Below are 23,078 nucleotides of genomic sequence, written 5' to 3'. Positions count from 1 at the left end.
GTTAAGAGGCGAGACCTGCAAAGCTAAGATGTATTGTTGGTTTAGTGGGTTCGATTCCCCTGGTCTAGGTCTTGGATTTTATTTATAGGTAAATAAAAGAAATTCGCAGTAAAGTAGGTTTGCTAGTCGTCTCCATCTACACCTAATTGGTAGTTGGAACGTAAAGCCCGCCTGAAAAAATAGGCAATTACCTTACTTTACTTCCATATACAGTTAGGAGATGTAATTTATTCCAGAATGGTCTTAAATTTAGAGAAACGCTTTGGGAAGGTTTGTGGCAGATACTCACAGTTTAGATTCCATTTAGGAGCCATGGATTCATTTCACTTTGCGTCGTTGATTTTTTTTTTAAAAACAGGAAGCGCTCAGTTTAATGAATATTTCCATTTATTTACGTTCAAATATAAAGTTTACAGTAAAAGAAAATCATATGAATGATTTTTATGTCAATTAATTACTTGTTTTCATAATCATTGTTTTTATTTCTTAGTCATAAAAAAAAAATAAAAGTTTTAATTTATTGGTTTTTATGAGCACGATGAGGTCAGTAAAACATTACGTGCATATGGTTGGCTCAGAAGTCGTAAATTATATGTTGCGGATGTTGATTAAATTGAATCGATATATCGTTTATATATTTCATTCGATAGAAGTAAGCAGTAAATTTGTTCAAACATTTCATAGAATTTGTGTGTTTTTGCAAATAAATACATTTCATTTAATAATTGCATTGAGTAATATTAAATAATTGGGCGCCATGATTGGGTGGAAGTTGGCGCCATTGTAGGCGACTATCTCTCTCCCTCCCATTCTCCGCCAAATTGTTTCTCTCTCTCTTTTTATTCTTTTTATTCTGGTGTTCCTCTTTTGGTTTTAGTTAAAGCTTGTATTTTGATACCTTTTATTCAATTATTAGTTCTTTAATCTGGCACTTTATTCGTTTTGCACTTTTTTTCGTATTTATACGTCAAATTTATGTAATTTTACTATTTCTAACCAAAGGTGTTATTTCAAATTTTCTCTCGATCGATTTCACGCCGGAAATACGTGTTTTGTGGTTGCTATTAGTAAAATTTTCTCATTACTTCCGGTGTGTTGAAAACCAGTAAGGCTCCGCCGCTACATTTCCTGTTCCTGATATTGTCAAACATTACATTATATCAAGAGATATTGTAAACAAAAAAAAAAATAGGTACTTATTTCTATCTTCTCAGTAAGGAGCAAATAATACGATAGTAAAGTAAAGTAAAGTAATCGCCTATTTTTTCAGGCGGGGCTTAACGTCCAACTACCATTTGCTAGGTGTCGTGGACGGAGGCGAATAGCAAACGTACTTTACTATTTCTCATTTAAACATTAAATAAAATCCAAGGCCTAAGACCGAGAATTGAACCCAGTACCACAATACATATTAGCTTCGCAGGTCTCGCCTCTTAACCCGCTCGGCTACCGTGGCGCCCTTGTAAACAATAAAAAAAACAAAAAACAAGTAAGGAGCAAATAATACGGTAGTGTCTAAAGTTTCGAAACTGTGATTCCATTGTCCTTCATCCTTGCCGTTGTGTTTTGTTAAGAGCTTTATTATAATCATTAACATCGAAAACGGGTGGAGATCCCGAGCTGACTGCCGTCCGGCTAAAGAAATTCTTGGCCTCTTTAAAAATGGCTATAGTTGGTCTTAGCAGGTCTCGGTTGAGAACCACTGCTCTAGAGAGTTCCAGAGCATTGGCTGGCCCCTCTCAGTATGCCTTTCCGATTGTGGCGCTGAATCCACCTACTTTCTGTGCCTAACTCAATTAAGAACACATTTACTAGATATATATACAGATTGTAAGTAAATAAATAAATTATACTAATATATTTGTCTTCTTTTTTTCCAGATTGCTGAACAGTAAGATGTGGTGGAATACGTCCAAAAGAAGAATTATACCCATAAAATTGGACTAGTGAGTAAAATTTGCATTATTAATTTGATTATTATTAGGCATAACCCTGGAATGAGGAATATCTCGGGAGTCCGGGTATGCTCCATCTGCAACTCCTTCCAGCTGTTTCCTCCTCCTCTACAGCTGCAATTACCCATAATGATCTCTTTTTTGGCCCTTGTAGGTCCAGGGCACAGATTTCAGAAACAATTTCAGGAAAATATGGTCCCCTGAACTCCCTCTGATTCCATATGCCTCTCTTTATTTCTTCGTCCATATCCTCTTCGTCTAGGACTTCTTATTTCCCAAGAAAATCAAAAAATTATTGACATTACTGTGTGCTATTTGATTACGTCACATCAATACTGTGGGGCTACTTCATGTTTATGACGACTTTTGTAATAACTTGCGGGGGGGAGTGATAAAAAGTGAAATTAGTACTTTTATGAGATTTCCTGTTAACTTTTTACTTCCTTTTGCCTGGTACCACGTGTATGTATTTTTTCTATAAATCTAGTTTTGAGCCCCTCAAAAAAAAATCGCAAGAAGCTGTAACTTCACGTTTCCATGTCATAATAATAAAAAATTTTTTTTTTACTTTATTGAGGGAAACTTGACGTATACATTTTTACGCTTTTTTTTAAGTTTATAAAAAGTTTTATTTCTAAAATTTCCTCCATGAAAATACTTCCTGTAGGGAGCGGAGTTATATACATACATACATACATAATCAAAAAAAAGGGGAAAAAAGCAAACGATAAAAAAGGAAACCAACCCTGAATTCTGAATTCCTGTTTAAACAGAAACACCATTGCCAGTTTGATCCCTTCTTTAGTCAGACATATTAATATTTGAAAGGAATATAAGAAACAGGAATTACTTGGGGCAGTAAAAACCCTTCATGGGTCCCCACCCAAAAAAAAAACAACAACTTCGTCGAGACTCCCTTGGCTGTATCTCCTACTCCTTTCCAACTTAACTGTTAACCAATTCCACAGAGTCCTCTTTCTAACCCTTTCAAACACGATCTGTGCCTCTCCTCTGTTCGGAATAACTTATTGTTATTAAGCGGAAAAGTGCTTTCCTTTTTATTTTCTTTTTTAACACCTTTGTTGAATGAAAATTTAACTTCTTAAAAATTTTTCATTTCATTAAAAAGAAAAAGAAGAATCGCCATAAGTTTATACTTTATATTTCGATTCGGTGCCACTCAAAAATTGTGAAGTTTTTTGTTTTTGAGAAAATGTCGTCCAAAAAAAAAAAAAATCGAAAAGCACTTCCGGTCGAGAGATTTGAATCGCCATGATACTGACAACTCCCCTGATGAGGCCCAATCTAAATTCAACGTTACAACTTCCGGTGAATTTTGGTTTTCGAGGTATTTTGTTGATACAAACAGTTCACATTTAGTAAACAATTTTTTTTTTTTGGGTGGGGGACGATTAATTTCCGGTTTAAAACTTTTTAATAGAAAATTTGATGCGATCATACTTCCGCTCACTAGTGTAAATTAAAACAGGAAGTAGAAATAGAGAAAGTGCAAGTAAGTTCTTGTAATTTGATATCTTAATGGACCTAACTTCTCCCTAATTACCTTTTCTGATTATTAAGTACTTACTTAAGTAGAAAAAGCTTTTAGAGTTATTTAACTTTCTATTCTAGGTCTTATGAAAGAAAGCAAGCGTTAACCGGAAATGGTAGCTTTTCTTGTCGTCTTGGCGAAAGAAGAAAATCATTTTTAAGTGCTCCTATTAGTGGGTCACTCAGGGGAACATGAGCTTAAGTACTTTATCACCATTTCTCTCAATACTTAAAAAGAGGAAGTAGGGGATCGTTCAAATTTTTAGATTTTTTTCAATTTTTACTGGAAGTTTTCGTCTTATTTTTAGTTTCAAGAAAATTTAATTAAGAAGAAAAACTCGTGTCAGTGTTTACACTAGATTTTTTTTTTGTTTACTTGTGTATGTGTTAGTGTCGGAAAATATTATGCACAACTATTTTTCCACCCCCCTGTCCCTAGTTTTCCTTTTTCCACGCTCCTAATGGACACTTCGAGTTTTGGTACTCGAAAAAAGCTGTCCGCCTAATAACTATCACCACCACATAATGCCATTCTTATTTAAAAGATTTTCCCCAGATTCCTAGTCTGGAAAATAGATTTTCTCCTTCTAATTATTTATGGCTGCTTTAACATCTTTTTTCCCGACTGTTAATAATGCAATTGTTGGAAAAACCAACTGATGCGGTTTAAAGGGGGGGTGGGAAAATGTCTTGGAAAATTTAGTAGATAACCTAATTTTTTTTAACCTGCTATCAGTGACTTCACCATTTTCAGTCAAATCAAGTCCCATTGAGAATATATTGAACTTTGCTCTGCTGCTTTGGAGTTATGGTGCTTGGTCTTCAAGGCTTGTTTGCCTAAATTTGTTGTGATTTCTATTATTTCATCCTATTTTTGGTGAAGGGACCAGTAATTGAGAGCTTAAGAAAAAAATCGAGTTTCATTTAGAGTATTTCCCGTTATTTTCACTCCAGGTGTAGATTGTACAATTTTACTGCTCTATTACGATGTATTATATATTATTAATATCTAAAAAGCAGTAAATTCGATCTTAATGTCAACCAAAAATGATTTTTTTTTGGGGTAAGTACGTCAGATTGACATCAGATTTTTGGGGGTATCCTCTGTTTGGCAAAGAAGTACAGGTAGTCCTCGAATTACGACGTTGATCCGTTCCTATGCGGCGTCGTAAACCGTTTTTTCAACGTAGTTGGAACATACGTAAACTGTACCATATACAGTACAGTACTGTATTACCACAATAACAGCACAGTACTGTAAGCACTTAGCCTATCCTAACACAGTACCCTACATAATTATCAAAAAACATATAAAATACTGTACAGTACGTTTAAAAATGAAATGAAACAGTAGTGTACTTTACGATATCTAATTTCACTTCCATGGTGATGGCCTTCCTTTTCTTCGATGCACTGCCATCAGAAGGAGTCTGCCTTACACGTTTGGGAGCCGTAATGAAGGGCAAAAAGTGATCGTGACAACAATGTTAATGGCGTACTGGGATGCTGGTGACGCCGTCTTTTTCGGTCCCGTGGCCGCTGCACACGAAAACACGTACAGAAGTTCGCGGGATTTTCATAATACATACAGTAAAGTACTGTACTGTAAATGGGAGTCGTAACCACGAAACGTCGTAACTCGAGACCGTCTTAACCCGAGGACTACCTGAATATTTATGAAAAGACATTAGGTGTGTATTCAAAATACCTAAATCACTTTTCACTTGGATTTATAACAAAAATCAGTCTTATTCATAATTAATTATAATCGGTTTTTTTAAATTGGCATACCTAAATAATGTAATATTTTTCAACATTGCACTTTTTCAAGCAGTTTTTTGGCGATCAACCCTTTTGCAAACTGTCCTAACGGAGAGTTTTAATTACCTCCAAACCTCCAAGGACATCTGCAATTCCCTTCTTCATTCAAGTATCCGAAAGACTTCATTATACCAAGCGTTCAAACTACGTAGTATTGGTTACTTTGGCTCGAAAAACAGTGAGGTTTTCGCTTATCCTTGTCGCACTGATGATAGGGCGACGGTTCCAGAATCCTTTGTACCAAGATTTGTACCTGGTAGGTTATTTTTGAAAGGATTCGGTCTATCTAGTTTTTTAAATAATAAGTGGCTGCACACTAATCAGCTGGTGGTTTTTATTGATGGGGAACCCAGCTCTGGGATACGGATGTAATCCACAAAACTTCTCAAAGCGGTCATAATTTTCTTTAAAAAAAAACCCTGTTTACTGACAAACCTGTTTACTATTAGGGTACTTCTGGGCAAAAGATTTAGACCGCTAAATTACAGCCTGCCACTCTCCTAATGGGACTCAATTAAAATCTAAAATTTCAGCTCCTTGGAAGTTTTAGTTTTTATTTTTATTTTCCCCTCACCACTTGTAATAAAAAAAAACTTTTTCAAACTCATTTGAATTTGAAGCCCCTGGAGATTTTGGAAAAAAACTTTGAAGTTAGAAATCAAGATGGCCGCCAGTACTTGTGAAAGTACGTAAAACGGAAGATGTCAGAATTCATTTTAGTAAACTTTGTGGAGAAGTTATTGTGTGTTAAGTCAATTTCCAAGATTGTGAACTTGTTTATATTAAATATTAAACATATACGTATATATATGGTAGCCACATAGAGCCGACTTCCTTTCTGAGCCCACTTCCTTGCCGCCCATTCTGTCAGAGAGGTATTCCAATGTTGATAATGCTTTTCAGCAGACCTCACGTTTATATATATTCTCTCTCTATTCAGATATACTCTCTTCTAGTGACCCAATTTTCTGACGGATAGAGAACAAAGATTGATTTAACCTATACATTTTCACAATATTAATAATCTCTTTGTTATAGATGACGTCACGCTGTTAACGTCATTAATCATACATTCACTTATATTAATTGAAAACTCTGTATAGCCAAATTTCAATTCATTTTGGCTCTTATTTTCTTTAATAGGCTGAGCGAAATTGTTGAATATTTTTTTTTTTTAAGTAAATTGAATTTCCTCCGATTGAATTGAATATAAAACTGGTGATAACCCTCTCATGACTTCCTGTTACGTAATGGTTTACCAAGGCAATTGATGAACATTGCTTAACACCTAAATTCATGAAAAACGGTCCGCGCGTTTAGGTGCTACGTTGTTTACAAATAAAGGTTTACAAAATTGTCTACAACAATTTTTGAAAATGCTGTTTTTGGCTCATTTTCAGCAGTTGTTATAAAGGAGGATTTGCCCTATATTATAAAGAAAATTTGGGAATTTTATCTTTTATAGAAAAAGGAGAATAAAAATTGTCAAAGTTGGGTGTTTTTCTGACGTTACGCTTTTTCTGGTGCAGTTTTTGACGATCATACAACTGTGCTTCCGGAAGGTTTTATTGTTCGTTAGTATGATAGGTATCTTAATGTGTTCATCGTATATGTGAGTTAATGAGCTACCATTTGCCCTGTGGGTTCCCAAATATAGCTGCACATATCGACCTCTCGTCCGGGGTCCCAGGTTTGTTTGTATAATAGTTTTTTTTAGGGTTATAACCCGTCTGGGTTGACAAGTTCCCTAAAGAAGTAGCTAGTCCCGTTCCTCCGCTCGGGAGAAATAATCGCCACCAATAATTTTACTAGTCGAAATATCAGACGAACAGTACGAGATCTCTGGTACGTATCCTAACTGAAAATGTTGTCCAAGCTCCACAGTGCTGGATTCACATATCGTTGATTCAGCTGAGTCAGCATGTGTACGAGGGTCGTTTGAAAAGTCCGTGCAAAGTCAGAGAGATAGCACCACTGACGCGTATCGAGGTTATGTTTAGTTAGTAGCATCTCTTGGAAGAACACACACCAAGTTTCAGCCAGATCGGTCTATTTCTTTGTGTTTGGCATTCGTTTGAATTGAGGAAGTCGAGTGATTTTCAAAAAATGGATGAAAAAGAATTTCGTGTGTTGATTAAACACTACTATATGAAAGGCAAAACGCCTCAGGAGACTAAAGAGAAGCTTGATAAACATTATGGTGACTCTGCACCTTCGATTAGAACAGTTTATAAGTGGTTTCAAAAATTTCGGAGTGGCCATATGGGCACAAGTGACGCTGAACGTTCTGGACGCCCTGTTGAGGTTACTACTCCAGAAATCATTGATAAAATCCATGATATGGTGATGGATGACAGAATAGTGAAGGTGCGTGAGATTGCTAGTGCTGTGGGCATCTCGAATGAACGGGTACATAATATTTTGCATCAACATTTGGACATGACAAAGCTATCCGCAAGATGGGTGCCGCGATTGCTCACGCTTGACCAAAAAAGAAATCGTGTGAAGTGTCGCAAGGACGGTTTGCAGCTGTTCCAGAAGAATCCGTCGTTACGTCACTGTGGATGAAACATGGATACATCACTACACTCCTGAGACCAAAGAACAATCTAAACAATAGGTTACCAAGGGGGAATCTGCGCCAAAAAAGGCGAAGACCGTTCATTCGGCCGGAAAGGCGACTGTCTTTTGGGATTCGCAAGGAATAATCCTCATCGACTATCTGGAAAAGGGTAAAACTATTGCTGGTGCATATTATTCATCGCTATTGGACCGTTTGAAAACCGAGCTGCAAGAAAAACGCCCACGATTGGCCCACAAAAAAGTCCTTTTCCATCACGACAACGCACCAGCTCACACCTCAGCAGTTGTGGTCGCAAAATTAATGGAAATAGGGTTCCAACTCGTTTCACATCCCCCCTATTCTCCAGACTTGGCTCCCTCGGACTACTATTTGTTCCCCAATATGAAGAAATGACTGGCGGGAAAAAGATTTTATTCAAACGAGGAGGTGATTGCAGAAACTAATGGCTATTTTTCAGACTTGGACAAATCCTATTATTCGGAAGGGATCAACAAACTAGAGCAGCCTTGGACGAAGTGTATAAGCCTAAAAGGAGACTATGTTGAAAAATAAAAAAGGTTTACCCCAAAAAATTAAGTAGTTTTTATTTTTGCACGGACTTTTCAAACGACCCTCGTAGCATGAGAACGGAAACAAAGTCGAATTCTCTCTGCACCAGACTGTTAAATCAACTTCCGATGACGTATTTCCTAAATTTTGTTGGTGAGGGGGCAAGAACCGCCATCTTAAAACAACTTGTTCGCGCAGCTCTAAAAATTTATTAAGTAAGGGAGGTTAAGAAGAGAATTTGAAATTTTAGAACAAGTAATTCCGTTTGCCTGTTGGGACCTGTTCAAATATTAAACCCCCTCTCTGCACATTGAATTGCTTCATAACACTTCAAAAACAATATTTACTAATTCTCTTTCATTCTTTTTAGGTTAATTATTATTCATTCACTTGAAAAACAGAAATCTACGTGACTTATTATTCATTCGAATGACTCTCAATTGCGACATTATCTTCTGAACAATATTGTGAAAGTTTCGTATTTTATTTGGTTTACCATCACGTACTTTTTCCATATCATACTTTAGTCGTCCCTGAAAGAGAGGTTGTCCTACGATCAAAAAGGGAAAAGTTATTACTAATTTACATAAATACGTGTGAATATTTCTACCGGGATGTGGAGAAATCTTATCCATCATCACTAGCCACTTAAGGGAGGGGGCCTGATCATCTCAAGGATCTCTAGTATCTCCTGCGGCTATTCCACTATTATGAAACTTAAAAATCGCATTATTGCAAAAAACCAAACTTTCTCACACTACTTGTAAGACGTGCAGATGTAATTAAGTTACGTGTGCGCTTATAAATATTGGTGATTGGTGAGTGTAAGCCAAATTGCGTTCCAGCGAATATTTAATCCTTAATAATACGAGGCATGTCCAGAAAGTAAGTGTACTGAGGCCCTCACGGCCGGAGGGATTTTTTTTCCTACATGTTGGCTACACTGGCGTGTAGCTTGATTCCTCCCCTCCACAACGAGACCGTATTTTACAGAAATAGAAATTACATGGAAATAGTGCGCTGGAGGAAAAACAATCACTTTACAAGGTCCGTAATACCCTTAACTTAATATCCCACAGGAAAATGAATGAAATAATACTTTAGTAACTACTTAGAAAGTATACTAAGTTTAAAATGAAAGAAAATCGTAGCAACAGTTTCCAAGAAAATTTCCCAAAACCGGAAATCTATTGTTTAAAGTGGCACTTCCGGTTGGCAGATTCCACAAACCCCCCCCCCACAAAAAAAGCTTATTGTCGAGTCTGATGGTGGCACCTAAACCACCTAAATCTGTGCGACTTTTTTTGCTTTGTTTTGTTTTTAATGCTGAACTCTGCACGTACACACTTATTTCCGGTTCAAGGAATATTGGACTACTAAAGGAAAGACTTCTAAGGAATATTTTCCTAATTGTCCTGGATATTTTACTTTTTTTAAGGGTCTATGATTCTATGCTAACCCAAGCTTGCTAAGTTATCATTGGATAGCATTGATCGTACCTTCATTGATTTGGGCTGATTAGATAAGATTATCGGGGTGGGACCTATGCCCCACGGCACCGCAGCTAAAAGAGGCTTATTGTGCCTTCTCCCTTTTTTGGATCTACTAGACGAAACCTCCTCTACTGAAAAGGTTGAGGACTTTCCCTACTAGTTCTTTTTGCTACTATCTCCTTTGGTCTCAAAGTTCCAAAAGGTTTCATAGCGCAATCACTCCAGCCAGTGAGAGGCCGTTTCCTCCTCCTCTTCCTGACCCAATCTGCACACAACGGTTCCGAGCTAATATGCCCTCTCCACCTTGTACAGATGACTGTGCCCTATGTGTACTGTGTAAATGTATTGGGGTGTAACAGTATATGTTGCTCATGTTCATGTTTTTAGGCTGGGCTACCCGCAGGGGCGCCAAGTAATCCTGAAGAAGTGGCTTTGCTTCTGCAGAAGACCAGTCGCGTAAAAACACATAATCTTTTTTAGCAGCCTGTTTGACTCCTTGAAGAAATAGAGAAGCTGAATGTATGGTGGGGGAAACAACAAGTGTGAACTTCCTCTAAAGATTGTGACAAAATTTTGGGACGTCGATATTTTGTAGTAAAAGAAAGTCACACCAGATTTCTTCCTCTGGTGATCTGATTTGGAAAAAAAATTAAACGTAACTTTTCACCTCCTTGCTCTTTAAGTTAAGCACAGCTCCCCCCCCCACTCCAACTATTGAAAAATATTTAGCAAGCGTTTGGTACTTGATTGTGGACAACAAGGAACACAAGGGACTTACAAAAGCCCGAGGGAATCCCTGTTTCACACTAAAGATGTTCCGAGAGGACTAGTTTTGGCTAGCTAGATATGGTTTTGACGCCACTGCCTTTATAACCAATCTACCTCAGGGTTTTTGAATAGTTCCAGACTGATCTCTCTACAGATAGACACACTCACACAAAAGAATAACGTACGTAAATAATTCTATTTATTTACGTACAAATAACCTTGACAAATAACAAACATATCGTTTCTTGTAAATAATCTGGTAATGTCCCTCCGATTGTCATGGTATTGGCAATAGATTCCCAGGGCTATCATCTTACTCTTATCATCAACAGTTCCTGATTGTCTTCTTCAAGGTCAATATCGCAAATAGTGTACCCTTTTTATAATTTATTCCATGTATTTTTTTGAAATAGATTCCATTAGTAGAAATAGATTGAAATAGACATATTGTTGGCAATATATATTCAGTTGCTGATGTACCTATATATTCAAAATCAATATCATTTACATATAGTGTGATTTATGTTGGAGAGAGCGAAGGCGGTCTCTGGATACATGCATGCTGTTTTGCTGTTATGTTTCGTGCAGATTAACAGCAAATAACTAATCATAATAACCTTGTCGGAATTTCCTATCTAAACTATTTTAATGGAACCCATGCCTATTATCGCTAATGTCTGGCGATTTGTTCTCATATTCATTGTTTTTATTCATATTTTTTGTAAAATATAAAATTTCGATTTGTGGTTGGTTTGTTTTTAGCTTATTGCAATTTCTTAAACTCAGTCTTAGAGTGTAACGTATTTTATTTTCTCTCTAAACTGTACTTCACGCTGAAATCACTTTCTAGAAGGAAGTCCTATTTTAATATCTGTTAACACTGCCTTAAAAATGTTTTTAATTAATTGTTATTGAGGCTACGTAACGTATTACGTGTGTGGAAAAAATTTAAGACGTCATTTTTTTAAAAAAAGGTATAATTTCCGTTCAGTAAGGTACTTCCTTTGTAGGTTAAGGAATTTTCTCCTAACTTTTTGTAATTCATTATATAAACATTTTCATAAGGAATGCACATACAAACTCAGAGTATTTCGAGGAAAAAAATTTACTTTTTCGGGAGGTAGGATTTTTCGTCTTAGGGTAAATACTATATATTTTGATTTCGTAACGTTAGTTTTGATTCGCCATTTGATAAGTAAATCCTGTTATACCTCCCATCATCTTGAACCAAACTCCTATACCAATTGTGGGCAAAGTACGCTACCTTGGACTGTACCTAGAAGCAAACGGTTCACATGGAATCCCCACAGACTAGACTCGAAAAAACAAGAAACTAACCAAACGCTACAAAACTTCTCGCCTGACTACTTGACAAACGTTCGAAACTCCACCTACAAAACAAAAGACTCTTACACCTGTAGTTACTGCGACCTATTCGGGGGTCAAACGGCATTGGAGTATCGGGGATCGACTAAACGTTCCAAATTCTTTACGCGCATTCAGACTTTACTGTCCAAAAATACTACGAAAACTACTTAACGCTCCGTTCTATATTTCTAGCCTCACCATTCATAATGATCTCAACATCCCTTTCACCTTAGTACTAAAACTCGTTTCTTAAAATTTCATTCCTTTACAACAGCTCATCCTAACCCTCTCATTAGAACACCTCTATCTTCTTCCACATTACCAGGTAATCCTCTAAGGAGATTGGAAGAGAAGATGGCCCCCGCGATCTACTCTCCTCAAAAGAGCAGTATAGTGCACCTATTCACGTTAATGGAGTGTCAAACACTGGGTGCCTTCTCTTATTTTCATTCACGACATTATATTATATCACATTTGCTTGTTGCAACAACCGTTACAGTTGCAAATTTCAATAAAAAGATTTAAAAAAAAAACAACAACTTTTTCGGGTTCATGGGGGGGCCCCCAAAACAGGCATTTCCGGTGTATCTTGATATCGAAACTTTGTTTGACACGATCGAATATTTTTCGTCTCATCTGGTTACACGTTCGAGAGAAGGGAAAAAGCTTTTCGCCGTTCCTGTTTTTAGTTGACTATGAGAAAAAAAAAGAAGTCAGGGTTGGAGAGGTATTTATTTTGGGGGGGGGGAACTGGAACAGAACCTGCATAATGTACAGGAAAGCTCCGGTAGCGAGGTGAAGCACAGAAAAGGGGCGACCCCCCGCTTTTATTTATTAGGTCTCCTCGAGGAGATGAGAGTTAGTGCCCCGAACCCTCTCACTAGGGCGGAGATGGTGGCCCCTCCCTGTTCAATACACACACCCCCAGAGTTTTTTTTTGGAGGTCAGGAGCGCGTCAACATTTATGGTGGGTTGTTTATGGTGAATATGGTCTTCTAACTCTGGCGCCAGCTGTTGACACTGCGATGAACTTATAATATATGACGACACAATGTACACATTTCTCTCTCTCTCTCTTTAAGGTTGCGTCAGGTTCTTCTTTCCACCCCTCACCACTCCAACAATGTTTACATCTTGTTTCGAGCCAGACATCGAAGATTACAGCCAGAGTTCTCTTTGTATCATACAGTCCCCTGCTACACGTCATTGATTAACAAGTAGATTCCTCCATAAAAAAAAAAGGTACTTCTCCTAGAATGATTATATCTTATTACCATTTACTGTTGTCAGGAACAAGTTTAGGTGTAGTGGTTATGAAGCGTAGATATGTAAGTGAGAGATGATCCCTAGTTCGAATCCCGCGCATAGCTACTTTTTTTTTATTTGGTTAGAAAAAAAATTGTAATAATAAAGAATGTGCACGACACCTAATCGGTAGTTGGGTTTTTAAGCCTTACCTGAAAGAAAAAAGGTGATTACTTTTTGAACCTAAGGGACTAGGTTCTTCTTCAGGGATAAAACACCTAGTCCCTTGGGTTCAAAAGCTTGGTATTAAAATAAATACAAAAAATTATTATTGACATTAGAGATAATCCATTTTCTCTTTGAATTAATAAATAATCAATCTCCAAACTAGATGAATATAACCTACTACTTCCATCATTTTTCAAGAAAAATTATTTTTATGACAGTTTTAGGGGGGAGGGGCAGAAGGTAAGCATCCATCTAACGTGTCATTTTAGTATTATGTACCTTGAGATTTGTTATAAATAAAAGTCGTATGTATTTCCAAATTTTTCTTATTTTTAAAAAATAAATAAATGACTAAAATTTTATAGAAATATAATATATTTATTCCACTACAAAATACTTATCAGTTTGTAAATTTAAATTAATAGTTGGGCTAAAAATGTTTATTTTTAGAACTAGTGATAAAAAGTTTCACCAAACTTGTGTATGAACACTATTTAGTACAATGTAGCGTACTTCATACATGCATTTCACTTCCTGTTCCGCCATTCGTATGAAGGGTATCCACTATCGCAGTCAGTTTTCTTTATTAAAGTCTTTGGGGAATTTAAAAAAATTTTTTTTGTATTTGTGACAAACATTATTCAAGAACTAAACTGTTAACGAGAACAGTAAACTGAACTTAGACAATTAATAGGTTACTGAAACTTAGTAATACTATCACTACTTCCGATATTAAGCATTATGGCGAAATCTATCCGCCGGAAGTGCGACGACCATATTGAAAGTATGATTCATGTTTTCTTGATTTTCTTCGTAAAAAATAAAAATGGTTTTTAGTCGGATCGATTCTTCCCGAGAAACTTCGTGGGTTTTTTTGCAGGGGAGAGGCAGGATCGGAAGTTAAGTGCTCCTCTAAAGTGTCTTTTGTTACATTATCCCGAACTAACACAGTGTAATATTTTCATGAGCATGAAAATGATCTACCAAAATTAGGATATCCATGTGCCGGACACGCACCTGTTCAGAACGACTACCAATCTCTGAAGTCCTGGTATAGCCTACTTAGGTTCAGGTTTCTACCTATTAATCATTTGGGCGACTTGATCTCTTGTCTCGGCTTGCCCAGAGATCTAGATGCCGCAGCCCTAGCATTTGCACTTACAGTGTAAGTTCAAATCTTTCATAGTACTTAAAGTAAAAAAAAACTCGCCAAGTCCTGATCTAGGGTTTCTCTCCCTGACGTTGTTCTCTTTCTCTTTCTTTCAGATCGGATCTTCTCCTCTGGTAAGTTCAATAGACAAACATATTCTATATTAAGTTTTGGTTAAAGAAAAAATCTTTCGAGTAGAATAACAGTCGGAAAAAAAGCGTACAGAAAAGTAACAGACGTACAGAATTTGCCGGGCGCGGAAACTTTATTAGATAATTGAAGGAAAGGGATCCGCCATTGAACTGCTATTCCGGAGATAGAGATGTAACGAGGAAGAGGAAGGTTAGCGCCTCGGCTCTGGCTACATTCTACGAAATAACACTTTAACTAGGTCACACTCACTACAACACTAGTGCTATCTATATTGATTTTAGTTAACCCATCTTGCTTATGTTATGTAGATTATTTATTCATAGTTCTGGGGGGAGGGGAGCCCTTTTTGTTTTTGGGGGGATGGCCGGATTCGAAAAGGTCGGAAAGAAGAGGGGGTAGTTATCTAATTTATTAATTATAATCGATTTTATGTCCCGTTAAACTGTTTAAACAAAATTATATTATAAGAATTTTCTCTTTGGATAGTCTTCGTACTCTTTTAAGGCTATATCTGAGCCAGAGTTTCGAAACTTTACCGGAAGCAATGGAAAACGTAATGATTTTCTTCTGCCACAATTATTACGTTTCTAAATTAGCTAATCTTGAAATTTGGTGATCGAGGATATCCCATATTTGCTGCTCTTCTCCCATTCCAGCATTTCCCTGGCCGAATTCATGCTTTGTGCTGAAGGATAGGTAGGGGTTACTATGTCGAAAATGGAGCTTATTAGATCCCTCTTAAAATAAGTTACTCTTTCCAATTATCGCAATTATTTGATAAATGTTGGTTGGAGAACAGGATGTATAGCTTTCTTGAGGGGATGTGGTTATCCCAGTCTACCCGGCTAAAGAGGCCTTGGATCTCCTTGGAGATCTAAAGTCTCCTAAAGGTTGGTTCAGGTTCCCAGGGGGTATTTAGTTAAGCCTCTGGCGGCAAGATAGTGGTGATCTTAATCGAGATCAGCTACCCTTTTCCTGGGGAGCCAGGGTTTTTGAGGGATGTATACATATTCTCTCTAATTTTTTTTTTTTCAATTTAGGAATAATTTGGTACAATCTGGGGGGATGGGTTTGCGGGAAAGAGTGGCAAGGGTGCAAGAAAAGTTATACCCGAGTATACTACCCATTGTCCCTTCGGCCTAGCTTTGACGGCATGACGGTGTATGGTCTCCCAAATTAAGACAGGATAGTTACGAGTGCCCATAATCCCAATCTAGATCCTTTTGTAGGAAACTTTTTGTAGGATATTTAGGGATTAAACGGTGATTATCCTCTCACTTCTGGCTACCATTTCCCGCAACTCAAATTTCCCTAGAGTATCTGGAAGTATTGGCTACATCACCACAAGGGGAGGGGGCTGCTGAGTCTCACCTGGTCACAGTACAAAATATCCCTTCCTTGAACTACAAAAGGATCTCTGAAACGGGAAATTAATAGATTTAATGAGCTGTGGTTTAGCGCCCTGTATTTACTTCAAATATTATTGTACATTAGGGATTTGTTTAAAATATTAATACAGGAAATGATAATACATTCTAATGTATTCGCCTCCACGCGTAAAGAATTTTTTTTTTTTGTCTTCCACTACATCGTTAAATCATTTCCGGTGGTCACTTGTTGCTATAAGTGTTGCCAACTTCAACGTTTAGTTGAAGTAGAATCTACCAGTATATGTATTACCAATGAATAATTGATAACTCGCTCGTGTTCAAGTATGAGGAAGAGCCAGCCAGCCCCACTTGTATTATTTCCTCTCCGATTGAATTTATCATCACTTTCAAAGATGTTTAAAAGAGAAAAGAAACTGATTCTGAAGTAGCTATAAAAGTGGAGATTTGATTTAATTTTATGATTTCTTTAAGAAAATTTGTAATTTGAGAATTTTTGTTTCCTTTCTTCAATTTTTAAAGAATAATTACGTAAAAATTAAATTAATATTATACGTCATCTCAGTCCCTACACTTGCTGATAAGTCGAGACGAAAACATGGTTGAATTCGAAATCTCCCCACCGATCTGATCCTTAATTAACCTCTGATGATGACTGAAAATCCGAAAGCGGTCAGGTGTACTATAGACATGCGCATTACGAGGGATAAAATGGAAGTTATATCCAACATTGCCTATATAAGTTTGCTAAGCGATATTACTATACGAGGGTCGTTTGAAAAGTCCGTGCAAAGTCAGAGAGATAGCACTACTGGCGCGTATCGAGGTTATGTTTAGTTAGTAGCATCTCTTGCAAGAACACACACCAAGTTTCAGCCAGATCGGTCTATTTCTTTGTGTTTGGCATTCGTTTGAATCGAGGAAGTCGAGTGATTTTCAAAAAAATGGACGAAAAAGAATTTCGTGTGTTGATTAAACACTACTTTATGAAAGGCAAAACGCCTGAGGAGACTAAAGAGAAGCTTGATAAACATTATGGTGACTCTGCACCTTCGATTAGAACAGTTTATAAGTGGTTTCAAAATTTTCGGAGTGGCCATATGGGCACAAGTGACGCTGAACGTTCTGGACGCCCTGTTCAGGTTACTACTCCAGAAATCATTGATAAAATCCATGATATGGTGATGGATGACAGAAGAGTGAAGGTGCGTGAGATTGCTAGTGCTGTGGGCATCTCAAATGAACGGGTACATAATATTTTGCATCAACATTTGGACATGACAAAGCTATCCGCAAGATGGGTGCCGCGATTGCTCACGCTTGGACCAAAAACGAAATCGTGTGAAGTGTTGCAAGGACGGTTTGCAGCTGTTCCAGAAGAATCCGCAGGACTTTAAGCGTCGTTTCGTCACTGTGGATGAAACATGGATACATCACTACACTCCTGAGACCAAAGAACAATCTAAACCAGTGGTGGGCAAACTTTTTTAATGGGGGGGCCACAAAGTTTAAGAAATTCTGGAGGAGGGCCAGAATTATAGAAAAAATGCATTTTGTGTTAAAGCTTTTAATTATAATATTATAAAAACATTACAGCATTACACACTTGTGTAACTACGCGGCTAGTTTAGCTTCACCTATAGGTTATGCATCTATTATTCTACTAAGTAGAATCTACTTTATACTTCTCGACCGTCAAAACGTAATTATAGCGGGCCATATACTATCCATGTCGATGGACCCTCGGCGGGCCGGATTAAATACTTTCGCGGGCCGGAGTTGGCCCGCGGGCCGTACTTTGCCCATCACTGATCTAAACAGTGGGTTACCAAGGGGGTATCTGCGCCAAAAAAAGGCGAAGACCGTTCCTTCGGCCGGAAAGATTATGGCAACTGTCTTTTGGGATTCGCAAGGAATAATCGTCATCGACTATCTGGAAAAGGGTAAAACTATTACAGGTGCATATTATTCATCGTTATTGGACCGTTTGAAAACCGAGCTGCAAGAAAAACGCCCACGATTGGCCCACAAAAAAGTCCTTTTCCATCACGACCACGCACCAGCTCACACCTCAGCAGTTGTGGTCGCAAAATTAATGGAAATAGGGTTCCAACTCGTTTCACATCCCCCCTATTCTCCAGACTTGGCTCCCTCGGACTACAATTTGTTCCCCAATATGAAGAAATGGCTGGCGGGAAAAAGATTTTATTCAAACGAGGAGGTGATTGCAGAAACGAATGGCTATTTTTCAGACTTGGACAAATCCTATTATTCGGAAGGGATCAACAAACTAGAACAGCGTTGGACGAAGTGTATAAGCCTAAAAGGAGACCATGTTGAAAAATAAAAAAGGTTTACCCCAAAAAATTAAGTAGTTTTTATTTTTGCACGGACTTTTCAAACGACCCTCGTAAATTGAGTTTATATTGAATTAAAGAAAATGAAAAATAATAGCATTAACTATAGTAAAATTATAATAAATTTATTCATGCTACAATATATTAAACTTTAGATATTGTAAATTAAAAACGGGTATACCTACAAAAGGAGACCCAAGCACTCTTGCCCTTTACAAAAAAAGTAGGGTCTAGAATTGTGTTTAGCTTAAACCCGCATTACACGCATGATGGTATGTGTTTGCCTAGGCCCCCAACAATTATTTACACGCCTTTTTTCTTATAATATTAACGAAAAATTCCCAGCTGTAATTTATACAATTTGTCTTGGGTTTTTTTGTTTCCTCGCGAGTTGGGCGTATCCGTTGTTTTAATATAATATTCTGAAGCTTACATTATTTTATTTATTAATACATAGACTCGCGTTTGTAAGTGAAATTATAATAATCACAAATACAAATTTTGTTTCTTTATCTCACCAACGTTTCAGTAAATCTTATTACCTTCTTCAGGGTCTGTACAAATGGAATATTGCATTAATACCAAATTGAGTAACATAAAAATTATACCAACAATTTTACGATTTTTTTATTTTATTTTTAAATTGTCTAGAAATAAAATAAAATTTTTTTTGAGAAAAAACAAAATTTGGGTTTAAATTTTTATTGATTGACCGCGCACCTCAATTTCCCCCCCCCCAAAAAAATCATCAATTAACAAACGGTTGAAAACCAAAACTATAAATTTAAAATCTCTAGATTTTTCGCTCTATAGTTTTTATAATTTTTATGGATTGACAGCGCACCTCAATGTTCCCCCCCAAAAAAAATCATCAATTAAGAAACGGTTGAAAACCAAAACTATAAATTTAAAATCTCTAGATTTTTCGCTCTATAGTTTTTATAATTTTTATTGATTGACCGCGCACCTCAATGTTCCCCCCCCCAAAAAAATCATCAATTAACAAACGGTTGAAAACCAAAACTATAAATTTAAAATCTCTAGATTTTTCGCTCTATAGTTTTTATAATTTTTATTGATTGACCGCGCAGCTCAATGTTCCCCCCCAAAAAAAATCATCAATTAACAAACGGTTGAAAACCAAAACTATAAATTTAAAATCTCTAGATTTTTCGCTCTATAGTTTTTATAATTTTTATTGATTGACCGCGCACCTCAATTTCCCCCCCCCCCAAAAAAAAATCATCAATTAAGAAACGGTTGAAAACCAAAACTATAAATTTAAAATCTCTAGATTTTTCGCTCTATAGTTTTTATAATTTTTATTGATTGACCGCGCACCTCAATGTTCCCCCCCCCAAAAAAAATCATCAATTAACAAACGGTTGAAAATCAAAACTATAAATTTAAAATCTCTAGATTTTTCGCTCTATAGTTTTTATAATTTTTATTGATTGACCGCGCACCTCAATGTTCCCCCCCCCAAAAAAAATCATCAATTAACAAACGGTTGAAAATCAAAACTATAAATTTAAAATCTCTAGATTTTTCGCTCTATAGTTTTTATAATTTTTATTGATTGACCGCGCACCTCAATTCCCCCCCCCCAAAATCATCAATTAACAAACGGTTGAAAACCAAAACTATAAATTTAAAATCTCTAGATTTTTCGCTCTATAGTTTTTATAATTTTTATTGATTGACCGCGCACCTCAATGTTCCCCCCCCAAAAAAAATCATCAATTAACAAACGGTTGAAAACCAAAACTATAAATTTAAAATCTCTAGATTTTTCGCTCTATAGTTTTTATAATTTTTATTGATTGACCGCGCACCTCAATGTTCCCCCCCCCAAAAAATCATCAATTAAGAAACGGTTGAAAACCAAAACTATAAATTTAAAATCTCTAGATTTTTCGCTCTATAGTTTTTATAATTTTTATTGATTGACCGCGCACCTCAATGTTCCCCCCCCAAAAAAATCATCAATTAAGAAACGGTTGAAAACCAAAACTATAAATTTAAAATCTCTAGATTTTTCGCTCTATAGTTTTTATAATTTTTATTGATTGACCGCGCACCTCAATTTCCCCCCCCCCCCCAAAAATCATCAATTAAGAAACGGTTGAAAACCAAAACTATAAATTTAAAATCTCTAGATTTTTCGCTCTATAGTTTTTATAATTTTTATTGATTGACCGCGCACCTCAATTTCCCCCCCCCCAAATCATCAATTAAGAAACGGTTGAAAACCAAAACTATAAATTTAAAATCTCTAGATTTTTCGCTCTATAGTTTTTATAATTTTTATTGATTGACCGCGCACCTCAATGTTCCCCCCCAAAAAAATCATCAATTAACAAACGGTTGAAAACCAAAACTATAAATTTAAAATCTCTAGATTTTTCGCTCTATAGTTTTTATAATTTTTATTGATTGACCGCGCACTTCAATGTTCCCCCCCAAAAAAAATCATCAATTAACAAACGGTTGAAAACCAAAACTATAAATTTAAAATCTCTAGATTTTTCGCTCTATAGTTTTTATAATTTTTATTGATTGACCGCGCACCTCAAAGTTCCCCCCCCCCAAATCATCAATTAACAAACGGTTGAAAACCAAAACTATAAATTTAAATTCTCTAGATTTTTCGCTCTATAGTTTTTATAATTTTTATTAAAGTTTTACTATTTATAGAATACGATTAAAAAGGGTTGTTATGTAAATGGAAAAATTACAAAAAAGTAATGATTGTGCCACACGTAACCTGTTGGACGGAAATAATTAACCGGAAATCCTAGTTTATCTAATCGATTTATTTACTCGAAATAGGCTCCTTTGATGTATTGAAATTAGAATCATTACATACGTGTAGATTTTTTTTTTAACTATTATTTGAAATAGTTCTGGAAAATAAATTTAAGGGCATTTTTTGAGGGGGGAGGCTAAGAGAGGCAAGCTTCCCTCTATGATTAAAAATAAAAGTGACTAGTGCATTACATAATAGGTCTCAGGAGTGGTGGCTTGCCATCACAGGGCAGAGACTGGCGAAGAAGTTCATTAAGGGCTATCCGCCAAAGCTGACTGCAGAATTAATCCGTCAAGGCCGTGTGGAGCTATAAGGATAATTGTAGGGCCTATTGACTGGGCCACTGCAGGCTGCAGAAAACACGTACATCGCATGGGCCTAGCAGATGACAGCCTTTGTAGGATCTGTTAGGAAGAGGAGGAAACGGCACTGCACGTGTTGTGTCAGTGCGAGGGGCTTGTCTGGCTAAGGATGTTACTTCTCAGGGAGGAAAAACCAAGGCCTTGAGAGCTTTACCCAGGAGTCGCTCTCCAGAATTAAGAGTCTGATTAAACGGACGGGTCTGGGGGCCGAACTTTAGAGTGAGGAGAGCCACAATAGATCCAAAGGGGGGCGTAGGCCTTAAGGGCCGCCTTATTAGAATCTTATCTTAATCTTAGTTAATTACATTTTTGCAAGAAAGAGATGGGCCAAAAAATACAAGCCGAAATGTCGAAAAAAATCTTACTCCTTCTTTCTTTCCTCTACCAATAAGCTGTGTTGCAATTGGCCAGATTTCCTGTTTTGGATTTTCACCGGAAATACCTATTTTGTGGTGATCCATTGAGTACGGAAAAATGATTTTTTCTACTGATATGTTTAAGCATTTAATTTTAAAAAAGAAAAAAAAAATAGCGAAAAATTCAAATTTGATACTTTGAATTGGAGCCCTTATTGGGGGGGGGGTCAACCGGAAGTGCCCCTTTGCTGAATGGAATTTTTTTTGGGAGGGAGGAGTAACATTTGTTCAAAATTGAAAAAAAAAAAATTCTTCCACGTGGAAATATACTAAGATATATAATATTATGTATTTGTAATTAACTCTCGCCAACTAGTAACGCCCACTTAATAATATTTTTAAAAAACTAAATAAATACCGGCAGCCAGAATAGAGTTGGTTTTCCAGTCGGCACCAATGTTAATTAATGTCCATTGGGGCGCCAGGTGGTTTGCAAACATGTGGGCGAAATCACGAAATAGAAACCACCCCCTGCCCTACACACACGCCCCTAAATTTATTTATGTTTATAATCAGCTTATTATTTTTGCCCAAATTTACAACACTGGTCACTTAGGTAGCCATTACCATTTCTTAGCGACTATATTATCCACTTTTTATTGTACCACTTATTATTTATTTACACCGTAACATTATAAATATACATTATTTTGAAGGTTGCCATTTTTATACTAGTTTTTATAGTTATTCGGCGCTACGGTAGCCGAGCGGTTAGGAGACTAGACCTGCAATGCTAAGATATATTGTTGGTTTAGTAGGTTCGATTCCCCTAGTCTAGGCCTTGTATTTTATTTAATGGTTAATATGAGAAATTTATAGTAAAGTATGTTATGCGGTTATAGGCTAGACCCGCATAGCTAAGATGTATTGTTGGTTTAGTA

The sequence above is a fragment of the Rhodnius prolixus genome, unplaced genomic scaffold (genome assembly GCF_049639745.1).
Source record: "Rhodnius prolixus isolate KJV_2025 unplaced genomic scaffold, Rpr scaffold_7, whole genome shotgun sequence".
Lineage (NCBI taxonomy): Eukaryota > Metazoa > Arthropoda > Insecta > Hemiptera > Reduviidae > Rhodnius > Rhodnius prolixus.
Note: the sequence above shows the minus strand (reverse complement) of the source record.